The 14907-nt window shown below is 31.9% G+C and overlaps 2 long non-coding RNA genes and 1 pseudogene across 2 annotated transcripts; 2 read left to right on the forward strand and 1 right to left on the reverse strand.

Moving 5' to 3' along the window:
• LOC146936571 (protein FAR1-RELATED SEQUENCE 5-like) lies at positions 1 to 2086 on the forward strand (annotated as a pseudogene).
• Positions 2087 to 2533: 447 nt separating this feature from the next.
• LOC146936572 (uncharacterized) lies at positions 2534 to 3710 on the reverse strand. The gene is made up of 2 exons (XR_015030661.1): positions 3471 to 3710; positions 2534 to 3347 (listed from the first exon to the last, which is right to left on the reverse strand). It is a non-coding gene; the product is annotated as an uncharacterized LOC146936572 (long non-coding RNA).
• An 8686-nt stretch (positions 3711 to 12396) lies between these two features.
• LOC146936573 (uncharacterized) lies at positions 12397 to 13204 on the forward strand. The gene is made up of 2 exons (XR_015033196.1): positions 12397 to 12506; positions 12905 to 13204. It is a non-coding gene; the product is annotated as an uncharacterized LOC146936573 (long non-coding RNA).
• Positions 13205 to 14907: the final 1703 nt, after the last annotated feature.

The raw sequence follows: 14907 nt of genomic DNA on the forward strand, positions 1-14907 counted from the left end.
AGATGTTTAGCACGTATGGTTATTTCACTTGATCGGAAGATTGGAAAATACAAGGTTATTGACTTTGTAGCGGAACATAATCACCTTCTTCTGCCAGCTGAGTATGTTTATATGATTCGCTCTCATCGACACATATCTGAGTCACAAGCATCCCAAATTGTATTGGCTGATGAATCTGGATTGAAACCAAAAGATTTTCATGATTTTGTGTCAAAACAAGTTGGTGGAATAAACACTGTTGGTTACACAAGACAAGACCATAGAAATTTGCTTCGCACTAAAAGGAACCACTCACTAAGGTATGGTGAAGTAGGTGCATTACTAATACATTTCAAAAAGCAAAGTGAAAATCCTTCATTCTTTCATGAGTTTCAGATGGATGTTGAAGAGCAAATAACAAACATATTTTGGGCCGATGCACAAATGATAAATGATTATGGGTACTTTGGTGATGTTGTCACTTTTGACACCACATTCAAGACAAATAAGAATTATCGTCCGTTGGGAGTATTTGTTGGCCTTAATAGCCACAGACAAACAATTGTTTATGGGGCAGCATTATTATATGATGAAACAATCCCTTCTTTTCAATGGTTATTTGAAACCTTTCTCAAAGCAATGGGTGGGAAAAAGCCTAAAACCATTCTAACAGATTAAGATGCAGCAATGGCTAAGGCTCTTTCTATAGTCATGCCAGAAACATTTCATGGATTGTGCACTTGGCATATAAGGGAAAATGCCCTAAGGCATGTGAATCATCTATATCAACAGAGTTCACAATTCTGCTCAGATTTTGAAGCATGCATTGATCTACACGAAGAGGAAGAAGAATTTTTGAGTGGATGGGATGCTTTACTAGTTGAGCATAATGTTTCTAAAGACTCATGGCTCCATAATATTTTTCGATTCAAGGAAAAATGGGCATGGGCTTATGTGCGAAAGACTTTCACTGCAGGTATGAGATCTACTCAATTAAGTGAGAGTTTTAATGCTGATTTAAAAAATCATTTGAAGTCAGATTTAAATTTGATACAATTTTTCACACACTTTGAAAGAGTTGTCAACGGAAAGCGGAATAATGAGTCAGAAGCTGAATATGAGTCGAGACAAAAGTTGCCAAGATTGAAAATGAAAAAGATCCCTATGCTTGTACAAGCCGGCAATGTTTACACTCCAAGAATTTTTGAGGAATTCCAAGATGAATATGAGGAATGTCAAGCTTCTTGTTTAAGAAATTTGAAAGAAGGGTCATATGTTGTTACAAATTATGATAACAGCAAGGAGCGGATAGTAGTAGCGAATCATATGGATAAAACAGTTGCTTGTGATTGTCGAAAGTTTGAGACACATGGAATCTTATGCAGTCATGCTTTGAAAGTTTTAGATTTTATGAATGTTAAGCTAATTCCTCAGCAATATATACTAAAACGTTGGACAAGAGATGCAAGGTTGGGATGTAATCAAAATTGGAAAGGGGAACATATTGAATTGGACATAAAAGCTCATTTCATGAAACGATACAATGAGTTATGTCCTCGAGCAGTTAAATTGAGCAATAGAGCATCAGAATCTCATGAAACTTACACATTTTTGTCCAAAGTTTATGAAGAGTCTCATAAAATAGTTGAAGATATGCTGACTAAAAAGTCTATGGATGGAGAGTCAATTGGAATGAGTCATGTGTCTATATCAATTGCAAATGAAAAAAAGGATCAGAATGTGGACACTGTTGATCTTGGTGGGGCAAAAGCAATAAAGAGCCGAGATTGCTTAGATAGGACTAAAAAAAGGCATCCAACTTGGCTTGAGAAATTGGATAAAAAGAGACAAAAAAGGCTATCACAGACTAAGAGAAAGAAAAAATTGGTAAACAACTCTTTACTTTCTTTTTAACATGTGCCTAAAATTTTAGTACTGCTATCACATATACATAATACATGTTACTTTTACTACTATGTAGGAACAATCTCCTGCAAACAATGATGGTACACATGCTTTGAATGGAAGGAAGAGAAAGAAAAAATTGGTAAAAATATCCATACTTTCTTTTTAACATGTGACAGAATTTCAGTACTGCTATCACATATTATGATGGCACACATGCTTGGAATGGAAGCCAATCTGGATATGGAAGCCATGCTTTGATGGCATCTCAAACTGGGAATGCAAGTCGACATTTACCTTTAACAGAAGCTGACAATGGAAGTCTACATGAGATTAGAATCCAAATGTCAAATGAGATTAGGATCTAACACAATTGGGATGTATAACTTTTTTTAGACATTACTACTTTTTCTATTAGGGGACCTATATTGCATTTTGTTGATCACTTTTTGGGTTTGATGACAATTCTGATATACTAGTTTATTTTGGCTACTTTTATCTTATAATTTGGGTCGATGCTCTTATTTTGGCTACTTTTCATTTCCATCTATATGTACCATTTTGCTATAATGTGAAATAGAAAAGGTTCTGCTATAGTTACACTTGAAAAAAAAAATGTGAAATAGAAAAAGTCCTGCTATAGAAAAGGTTATGCTATAGTTACACTATTAAAAAAAATATGAATATGGTACATTTGATAACAGGACAAAGCCAATTCATTACACGAAAATCCAAACATTACATTTGATATGCTAATTTTATTGACAACGAATGGGTGCAAGCCGCACAAAAACCAACAGCGCAAGCGAAAAGAAACAAACCAATACAAACAAGGGTGCCGTATATAGGCGGAACACCCGACACAAACCCGTGAAACAACACTCCTTAAAGAGACTACCAAAATAAAACCCCGCCGCCTAACACTAGAGAATGATGCAAAGGTATAAACTGAACCAAAACAGCCGAAAATTGAACATCCGGACAAGAGAAATGGCCCTCTACGCATAGGTAGCATACATCTGCATCAAAACCAGCCCCCTTGCACAACAAACCGTGTAGAACCGCGCCACAGATAGCTGCTGGCAGCTGCTAACACCAATTGACAGCAGAAGCAAATAGCACCAACCGCCCCATATTGATGGCAGACACCAACCAAAACCGCAACACTTGCAATGAGCACAAAACCAGACGCCCCAAAATCTAAAACACATATGACAATACAATTCAATACAATGTTGGGCTCCTCTAAGGATTCTTCCTTTAGGACAACAATACAACAGCAGGACATAAAAACAATCCGCAAGACAGAAAAAATAACAACATTTTATCCCTTGAACTTCATCATTGCTTATGGACTTGGCTCAGTAACCCTCCCAACTATGATATTATCATATATGTATCAGCATTACATGTAACAGCAACCAAAGTCTTGCTCAAATTATGAATATCATCACTAGCAAAATCTGCAAAAAGAATAAGCCAGTAAAATAAAATACAAAGTGAGTTCCTCTAAATTGATATGAACAATTGAACATGTATGCAAAGGTATCTGTCAAAATTGAAGAATTAGAATGCCAAGGGAAAACCTTCATGTCTTTGTTGTCTTTTAGAAAACATGAACGAGAAAGGGCAAATTTGGGTCGTCACAGTAACATATGGTGTTGGCTTCTAGAAAGGGTAGGTTTGCAAAGAGGCGGGACGGTGGCAGTGGCGGAGGGCTTTGCTTTGAGATGCGGCGACGGCGGAAGTGACGGAGGTCGTTAGTCGGAGAGACAATTGTGAGAGATGGAGAAAGTGTATTCTCTCTCTTCGTATTCACTATTCCCATCCATGTTTTCTGACTTTTTTTTCTTCAGTAAATCTTAGACATTGAGTTTTAATGTGCCACGTGTCAAGCTCATACTCAACAAACTTGAAGATCTCAATTTCTTAAGGAAATGGAGAGGATCTGCACCCCAATTGTTGTGGCATAAAATTGTATCAAGAACTCCACGTCAAACAAAATCCGGAGCATATGCCATTGCAATTTACACCTATAAACAACAAACTAACCTGAATACATAGAATTAGTGCAAGTGCATCAACCATTGATTGGAGTTCAATGTTGGATAATGTCTCCTTGAATGTCTACCATGCATCAGACAATAAAGCTGAAGGATTTATTAGAGCAGACTTGATACCTTTCCCATGCATATTTAACAACAACCTAGATTGCATATCTAGAACCATTTCCCTGACCTCTTGAGCATTTGATCCTTCTAGTAGCCTATACACTGAATAACATATTTTTTGTGTTTTTGAAATACAATCGCCCGTGTTAGCCTTTCAGCTTCTTAGTGTCACAATTATTAACTGTACTAGCATTTCTATCCATGAAAAGTAAAATTAAAACAGAAATTAAAATTGAAAGTATTTTTAAAAAGCAAACTGTCCCTTAGTTTATGTAAAGAAACTTTCACAAATTTTTATCTTCAAATATCTAAAAATGCCACAAAATATTGTCGTATGTGTCTCAGTTTCTTGAAAATTGATGTTCACACATTTGATAGGGCTGAAAAACAAATGTAAATTACTCAAATGCCCCTCGGCAGTTAACTGCCGAATTTGATTGGAACCGGCTGCAATTAACTACCGAGGAAAACCTCGGCAGTTAACTGCCGATGATCTGTTATAAGAATAGAACAGGCATAGGAGTTTTCAAAACTCCATTGTTACGTTTTTGGTTCTCCTAGGTGCGATTTTCAGTCATTTCAAGTCATTCCAAGCCAATTTCAATCACAAAAACAAGTACGTTTTTTAAATCTTATTGCATTGCTGTTTTGTTGTTGAATTGTTTGTTTTTTTTGTTAAATTTCGATTATATAGGTTTTATTGATTTTATCATTTTATGATATGTTAGATTTATGTTTAGGTTTTATTGTTTTGACGATTTGTTGTAGAATTGTTAAAATTGTTAGAATTGTTAGGTTTATGTTTTATGATTTTAGGATAGTTTAAGTTAGAATTGTTAGAATTGTTTAGGTTTAGGTTTAGGTTGTTATGAATTGTTTTAATTGTTATAGAAATTTTATTGAATTGTTAAGTTTAGGTTTTGATGAATTGTTGTAGAATTGTTTAGGTTTAGGTGTAGGTTTTGATGATAGTTTAGGTTTAGGTTTAGGTTTTGATTTTGATTTTTTGATTTCATGATTTTATCGCATTGTTGTTTAGTTTAGGTTTTGATCGCCAATTTTTTTTTCTGTATACATGTCTCATAATCAGAACCAAGGTAACGTTCAGGGTGATGAGAAGAAGAAAGAAAAATCTCCTATGACATGGCACAAAATCACATGTGATGGTTCCGTCAAAAAGAAGGATTCGAAGGTGCTGGTGTACAATCAGTCGAGGTTGAGGAGGAGCGGGAGGACATGCTATTTTGGTCCTCAGCCAAAAGCAGGTGCTCCAGGGACTGTCACGGGCAACCCGATTGACTTGTGTGACGAGGAAGATGCTTGAATGTAGTTGCTTGTAATACCTATTTGTTTTGGATCTTTTTTATGTTTTTTTATATGTCGCGCGTATTTTGCTACATTTTCCTTGACATTATGGTGCTTTTAAATAAAAATCGTGTTTTAAATTATTTCAATTAAAGTCCCGTTTTGAATAATTGCGTATTCGAATAAAAACTAATTAAATCTAACATGAATTCGAATAATTAAAATTGCGTAATGAATAAATAAATTCGAAAAGTGAATAAATAAGATAATTATTGTTCCATTACATTATATATGTTATCACATTATATTACATTACATTCGGAAATATACCTTCCAACTACAACAATTATCTTACCTTTGAATGGGGTAAATTCAAACTTGCCAAATAGCAGGACTCAAACATACGTCCGGCATTCCCATTGTTCCATTCAAAAGATTAAATTATTATTAGGCTTGGTTTAAATGATGGTATTCAAGTGTCAAAAGAATGAGGTCCATTCCTTGACACTTCAATACATTCATCTAAACCAACCTAACAAGAATTTAATCTTTTGAAAGGAACAATGGGAATGCCGAGTGAATGTTGGAGTCCCGCCGTTTGGCAAGTTTGAATTACCTTATTCAAAGGAAGACAATTGTTGTAGTTGGAAGGTGCATTCCCTACCTAATCACGATCTTCTGGTGGAATCAGACTCTTGATAATATCTTCAGTTGATCTCAGCAACGTTACCCGCATATCGATCCAATGGAACATGCTGCGCTCCCAAAACATGCTCGTCACGTTTTCGTCGTTCTTTAATTCCACCCAAGTGAATGATACTCTCCCCTCGTCGAGTGTTGGACGTTTATACCGAACGTATTCCACCCTCCTTGTGTCTTCGGGGTTGACTCCTTGTTTGAATTCATTCAGTTCATCCTTGAGACCTCTTAATGTTACACCAAGGCACCGAACCTTCAACCTCTGAGGTTCTCCGCCGTTGAATCGTGCATGAACATCGATCCACCCGACCTTTGTTTCAAATCTACACACATAGAAATTAAAAATAATCAATGAAAAACTCATTCAAACATTTCATCAAACATTTGGAGTGTAAATTATACATAAACCCTACAAATCATAAAAATAACCCTGAAATGCTTTACCCTAAAAAAACATAAAAATAATGTAAAATATAACAAAATTATTCAACTTATATCTACTCTTAAAATAAATCATATACTCTTTCATGTAAATCTACTTAAAAACTAAAATAAAAAAATAAATATAAAACACCAAAATAAAAAATAACCCTAAAATTCTAAACTATAACATAAACATCTTGCAAACATTTTAACTAAATTAATCAACTAACATCTACTCTAAAAATGAATTATAACATGTAAATCTACTCAAAAACTAAAATAATTTAAATCTACTCAAAAACTAAAGAAATTTGGTTGAGATTTTGTTGAATAAATTTGGTTGAGATTTTTAGAGAGATTTTGAGAGAGATTGGGGAAATTTTGTGAGATTTTGAGAGTAATAATGGATGAGAGAGCTTCTGCCAGATTTGTAGCATGAGCACATCAGCAGTTAACTGAAGCAGGTTCCAATCAAATTCGGCAGTTAACTGCCGACGGGCATTTGAGTAATTTACATGTGTTTTTCAGCCCTATCAAATGTGTGAACAACAATTTTCCAGTTTCTTTACTTTGATTTTACGTAACACAATTTTAGCTAGTAATTAATTGGAATCAATTAATAAATTTCTTTTTGCACACCTAAATATAAGCTATACTAGCTTATAGAAAGTTAATGTATTTAATTTAAACCAAATACATATATTTTATTTGACCTACTTTTACTTATAATTAAGGTCAAAGGGAGCACGTCTATCTTCTCACATGCCATATAATACTTCCTTATAAAACAATTATATAGGAAGCATATGTAATGTTATGTTTACTACTATCTCTAAGAAGTATTTCTTTATTAAGAATTTCCACTTGATGCATCAATATCTCACGTTCCAACATCAAATAGAGCTTCTAGTTTAGTTTTAACTCAAATTGTGGTTGAAGAGTTTCAATTATTACAACCTGCGTATATTTATATATAAGTATGATAATCAATGTTAACTATCATTTAAATGGAAAATGCTAGATATCAAGAATGGATTTTCTTGATGAATTCAAGAATGACATGGCAGAATAATCACCCTTAGATTTTAATCTTATTTATTAAAGTTTCATAAAAAAAAATACATAACACCCACCACCCCATGATTTCCGGCCATGCTGAGATTTTATTGGCTAACATTAATTTCGGAACAATTTCTTGATAAAATCTTTCTTGATAAATAGCATTGCTGTAAATAATATCTTTGTGTTTATTAGCATTTCCTTCAATCATATATTGTTGTAGATAATTAATGATTGTGTTTCTTGAAGATATTTAAATGCAGCAATGCTATTTATTAAGAAAGATTTTATCAAGAAATTGTCCCGAAATTAATGTTAGCCAATAAAATCTCAGCCTGGCCGGAAATCATGGGGTGGTGGGTGTTATGTATTTTTTTTTTTTTATGAAACTTTAATAAATAAGATTAAAATTTAAGGGTGATTATTCTGTCATGTCATTCTTAAATTCATCAAGAAAATCCATTCTTGATATCTATCATTTTCCTTCTTATGAATTACGAGAACATAAACGGTGCTGTTAAGAGATAAGGTGGTGCGATGCCTCTTATCTTCACATGGTGTAGTCAAAACATTTATTGGTGACCAAGTATAATCTACTACTATACTTGCTTCTCAATTCTTCTACTTGCTACTTGATTTGTTTACTTCCAACATCTATTGTTCATGTTGAGCATACATAATTGAAGTTTCTTTGTTTATTAATTAATTGGTTCGATTTAGGCGTACAGTTCAACCAAACTTGCTGTTTAAGGTTCTTATTGTGTTTGTCTGTTGGTACTTTATATTATAGACATCTAACTTAAGATTTGTGAGCCTCTCTTAATTAATGGGACTGATAATTTCTGTTTTTGATTTTTGTGTTTATTGTATTCTACTATTTCATTTAATGGTGGTTGATACTTTTTTTCAATCGTATAATGTTTGTCTGCTTCATCGAAAAATTAATTGGAAATTGAAATTCATATGTACTCTCTCTATAATCATATCACTTTATTCTTCTTTGCGATGTCTTATTCATCTTCGTGTTGTCCTCTTTAATCTCATATATATGAATAAACACGTTTTTGTTTGTGATATTGAAATTTGTTGTAGTTTGAGTTTGGTAATTTCTCACTTCTTTATTTTTAATTTAAATTTGGTGCTGCTATAATGAAAAATAATAAAGTTGTGTATTTTAAAGTTGTTAAATGTAAGCAAAATATGTACTTGGTTGAGAAGTTGATATATGTGGACTAAATTTTTAACCAAATAAATCAACGTTACAACTATCTTTTTTGTTTATATTTCATTCTTAAGAGAGTAGATTCTACGAGAAATATGAGAAGACAAGTAGTAATAGTATTTTTGTTTTTTGTGGTGTAGGTAGTAATAGTACGTATATGAGAAATATGATAAATAGGAGTTCCTATGAGAAATAACAGGTATATGCATACGCTTTTATAAGAAGAGAAATGATATTTTGACAACCACTTTTTGACAATTTTTGGACAACTTTCTTTCTCATACTCACATGATGTTGTTATCCTCTCTCTTTCTTTTTCTCTCTCCATTGTTTTTGACCAATAAGAAGTGAGAAAAACAAGGTTGTCAACAAAGTTGTCACCAAATGGATGTCAAAATATCATTACTCTTATAAGAAATAGCTTTTTTACTTTCTTCGTTAATATATAATGTAATGTTTTTGTTTGGTTGATATATTTTAGACTTGCATATTCTGATGCTATTTTAGTCAACTAAAATATTTTACCCTCCAATTTTGGTTTTTTTTTGTATTAATTCAGAACTATGTATGCAAGTATATTGAATCCTCCAATTTTGGTGTTTTTTGTATTAATTTAGAACTGGGTATGTAAGTATATTGAACTGACGTGGTTGTGAACAAAAGTAAGCGAACCAGTGATTGAATAGAGTTGTCTCTTCGAGGTGTATTGCTTAAGAATAGTGAGATATGATTATAAAGGCAAAGAGTGATTCTTGGAGTTCGAGGAAGGGAAAATTATACCTCTATGACATGTTACTATTCCGTTCATCACTGATGCAGATGTTTGATACTCCCTCCGTTTTTAAATATAAGCAAAAGTCACTTTTTAGGTTCATTCATTTAATGATGTATATGGTTCATAATATGGACCACATACATCATTAAATGAATGAACTTAAAAAATGACTTTTGCTTATATTTAAAAACAGAGGGAGTATCTTGAAGAGATTGATTGTGTGGTTTCGTATGTAATTTTGTTGTTGTAAATTCGTTGAACTTGGTTCATAAACGAAATGAGTTAAACTTGAGTGGAGATAGATCCATTGATCACGGGTCAAATCTATAATGTGACGTGCTTTTTTCTATGACTTATTTATTATCGATGACAATATATATATATATATATATATATATATATATATATACACACACACACACACACACTATAATAACTTATTGATATATATTACAGTTGATAGAACCCGGGCGTCATATGGGTCGAAGTCTAGTTAAGAGTAAAGACAACTTGTTGAAAACTCAATTCTCTCGCCCACTATAGAGCTGCTAGTAGTCCCAACACTTCACAAACTTGAACATCCACGTGACATTGAAACAACTATACGATTATTCCTCTTTTTTTTTTTTTTTTCCTCTTTCGAATAATACACGTAGTAAAAGAAAATTTTAGATTGAAAATGAAAATTCAACTTTAGTCAAATAAACACACACTTACCTTCATTCTTTTAATTAGTTTTTATATTAAAATAATATAGCAATTGAACGGAGAAAATTACATTTAAAATTAATTGTGCACATGGAAAAAAAAAAAGAGTTTGTCTAACATGTGCAATATTGCACATGTTAAAGAAATCAAAAGTAGTAACTTTTCATTGAAAAATAACAATCATTTATTAAAAAACTACTATATATTTAATATTAAATGCACAAATTTCAAGTCAAGGTTACCACTTTAAACTTCTTAACATGTACAAATTTACACATGATAGAAAAACCCACAAAAAAATAATAGAAGTGGTTAACACTCACCTCTAGACATCAAGTTATTTGATAGGAGAAGGACCCTATAGTAGATTGTCTTAACTCCTTATTCAGAAATAAATAATTCATATTGTATTTTGGCGAAATTCTAATATGGATCATATTAAGAAGGAGTTGAGATTCTCTCTATTTAATTGACATTGTCATTTGAAGAGAGATAAAATCATTGAATATTACTTCTTCCTTCTGTCTCAATTTATAAATTGTTTTGAAGAAACAAAAATTGTCTCAAATTATAAGTCGCTTTATAATACTAATGAACATTAAAACACCAATGAACATTAAAGTTACTCTTTTTAATTTTTATTATACCATTAACTATTACTCTTTCTTCTTTAAATTCTTTAACTTATATTTCTCATACCATTTATTAAGTACATTTTTTTTTTTGCTACCGGTTTCTGACCCACTAAAGGTGGGCGACTAATCCGGCTCGTGCGTAGATGCATGTGTACTGACCAAGCGTTGTTCCCCCCCTGAGAATTGAACCCGGTATTCCCCGAGAAAGTCCTTGGAAGGAGCTCCTTGCCACTGGAGCCCAAACAACTTGGTTTTATTAAGTACAGTTTTGTAAAACAACTCATAATATTTTTTTTCATACATAATTAATTACATTTCTAAATACTTGTGAAATGTCCAAAACTTTATACAATCTGAAACGGAGAGAGTATGAAGGTTTTCCACCGATTATTTTTTTTTAATGTTAGTAACTTGTGCCCTTAAGACACATGTTAAAAATTTCGTAAATAGCAAATATTTATTATAAAAAATTAATTTTCAACTTCTTAAAAAATAAATGGGCATATTTCTGGGTTAAGATCCTCTCCATTTATTATTCTCTCCATTTCATCCATTTGGAGAGGTATAGATACAAAAAAATTTCAAATAACTAAAAAGTAATTAATGATGGTGGGACCCACTTAATAGTAGGATCCACTATCTATTTATGGGTTAAGATCGTCTCCATTTCTTAAATAAAATGGAAATGTCAATTACTATAGTTTTGAAGTAAATATATGATATAAATGTACACATTTCAAGAATTGAAGACATTAATTGCACATTTATACACCAAAACTTTGGTAATGGAGCAAATGGAGAGAACTTAAAATTGAGAGGATCTTCACCCCTATTTTATGTGTCTACCTCTCTCCAAATTGTATCCTCCATTTATAAGCAAAAATCCACTTTTTAGATACATTCAATTAATGATGTATGTGACATATAATAAAGACTACATACATCATTAATTGAATGTATCTAAAAAATGAATTTTTACTTATATTAGTGACCGGAGGGTGTATTTCTAAATGAATTTTTACTTATATTAGTGACCGGAGGGTGTATTTCTCAATGTTTTATTTGAAGATGATTTTGAGGAGATGAGTCGAGTTGGTCACACAAATTTCACTATCCCTCTTAATATAAGAAAAGAGTATGTTGTGGAAAACTCATTTATGCCCATCAATGGTTGGCTGCCACATCTTACATTTGAGGGTAAATTATGTCTTAAAATTACTTTTTCTAACCAAATGACCACACTTAACTGATATGATGTCATCTAAGTACTAATAACTTATAGTTCAGTTTCTTTGCATATAAAAAACTTAGTGACATTACATGCCAACTGAATAGGACAGATTTTGGTTTGCACGGTAAATGAAAAAAGGTTCTCTCTTATACCAAAAGATCTAATCCAATGTCAGACTTAAGCACACAATCAAAAGTATTTCACTATTCTCAATGTTATTACTCAAACTTTTCAATGGAGGCAAAATCTCAATTTCAAATTTCAAATACTCTATATAGCATCCAATACTCTTTCATAATTCAATACTCTCTTATTTTCTCATTTGTTTTAACTCCATTTTAATTTCTCTCACTGCAGATAAAAGAAGAACACGGGCAGGAAAGAACATGGACAGGTAAAAGAATTTCTTTCCTCTTTACAAAGCTATGAAAATGTTCCTTAGAATCATCATTTCTTTTACTCCTGTCTTCATTTTATTTACTTAACAAACTACGCTTTCATGTTCAAATTTATCAACATAACATATGAGGCAAAATAAGAAAAGTAGCAATAGGAAAGATGAGGAAGTGAGAAGTTAATGAAAAAATAAATATCCAAAAACAGTCCTAACATAATTTTACAATTATCCCAACAACAAAAAAAAGAAAATCTACATAAGTAATGGATCTTTGAAAAAGCACAGCAGAAAATGATAAGTAACAAACATATTTCATACAAAACATCTCATTTGCATCTTCTTTATATGTATTGCAAACTTGGCCGTGGATCTAATATTTTTTCTTTGATTGCCAGTAAAGGGAGGTGTTAGCAGATGAGATATCAACGGAGAGACGAAGTCTCCGAATTGAGATGAGTAATAAACTGGAAATTATAGAAATTATTGAAGATTCCAGATCAAAGCTACAAAAATAACATGAAAACGAGAAAAAGGGATGAGTTGCTGGTGTTCTGACTTTCTAGAGTATTGATACTCTCAGGAAAGAATCTATGTTTTTAGTTGACCTAAATATTATTTTTATTTATTTATTGATACAAAAAAATTTGAGGTTTATTGAAAGAGAATTTTTTTAATAAAATCTGGGATATGCAAAATTCTGGTATCTCTATTTTATTATTTATATTGGAAGAGAGAATTTTTTTGAAAAAAAATATGGGATGATATTTTTGTTAAATCATAAAAATCATAACTGAAATTGAATATTAAAAGAAAAAGACATTTTTTTTATTTGGAAAGAAAAAATATTATGGCACTCTAAACAAACCTACTTAGTTCTTAAATAGAAAAGTTTTCATGTTTTATTCGAAAAAAAATCAAAACTGCAGTAAAAATTACAACTTTTTGTGGTTAAGAAAACCTTATATGATTTTTGCATCAACAAAAAAAAACCTACAAAAAAATTCTTCAAGGAATTTGCAATAAAAAAGATTCTCTATCAAAGATCCAGTAAAAGTATGAACAAAAGGATGTCAGTAGTATTAGAAACCTAAAACGGATTCATAAATCTACAAAATAATATTCTTACATCTCTTGAAAATACAAGAAAATCACATCAAAATTCATCTTCTGAATGCTGTTGTTGTTGCATGTTTGATGACTAAACTGAAGCTATTGTTGTTGCGGTTGTCTCCAAAAAAGTTGCTCCGGCCTTCATTTTTGTGGGTTTTGTTGTGGATGTTTAGAGTAAGCAAAGTATCAGTTTGATTTTTTGCAGTGGAGGCTCACGGTGGCCGCAAACGGTGGCCGGAAATCATATTTTAAAAAAATGAGAAATTCTCAAGCTATTTCCTTTTGAAAATCTAATTAGATAGAAAGGTAGAGGAGAATGAGGTCATGAATAATATGTAATTTTTTTTTAGTAAAGGTCGCCGGAAAGATGTAGATCTGGTCGGAAGCTGCCGGTGACGATGGTTCATGGTGGAGACGAAAAAGATATGAATGAAATGGATGCCGTTTCACTTTCAGGCGAGAGAGAAATGGATGGGTTTGTTTAAAATAAACAAATTATTAAATGATATTAAATAAAAAAAATAAAAAAATAAATATATGTGAGAGTGAGACGTGTGAGGATATAGAGAGAGAGAGAGTGCAGATGTGTAGAGTTTTCAGATTTGAAGTGTGGTATGACAATTTTTTTAAAAAACTAACATTAAAACAAATTTAAAATTAATTAATATTTTTAATGGGACAATTAATTAACGAGTAAACCACTAATTTGGTCCGTCTGTGAAAGTTATTCTCAAATCAATCGATGACTCTATTAATATTTTTTTATTATTATTTCAAATATATAGTCTTTGTCAAAATTTTCTCAATTAAATTTTTATCTTTGTGTTTTTGTCACACGACGAGTTACTTAATTGAAAAACTTTTGACAAAAACATAGTCTATTTTCAAATATTATCAAAAGTTTTTCAATTAAATATCTATCTCTATGTTATTGTCACATGATGAATGACTTAATTGAGAAACTTTTGACAAAGACAAAGTAACGCAAACAACCCAAAGGTCAGCATTGACTAAAATTTCAAAAGTAACGCAAATGCACGGGATAAGTTGTCGCTGACTAAACTAAACTACCATCACCTCAATTCAATTCTACAATGATATTGAACACTTATCAACTAAAATGCACGGGATAAGTGGACTTTGAATAAAATTTCTTAGATAACTGAAATGCATGGCAGAAGTGGGTATTGACTAAAATTTTAGAAGTGGCGTAAATGCACGGGATGAGTTGTCGTTGATTAAACTAACTTTGATACACGATATTTATAAAAAATTGTTCATGCTATTT

This window comes from Medicago sativa, chromosome 3 (genome assembly GCF_051527215.1).
Source record: "Medicago sativa cultivar Bolivia chromosome 3, Bolivia_mono, whole genome shotgun sequence".
In the NCBI taxonomy this organism is placed as follows: domain Eukaryota; kingdom Viridiplantae; phylum Streptophyta; class Magnoliopsida; order Fabales; family Fabaceae; genus Medicago; species Medicago sativa.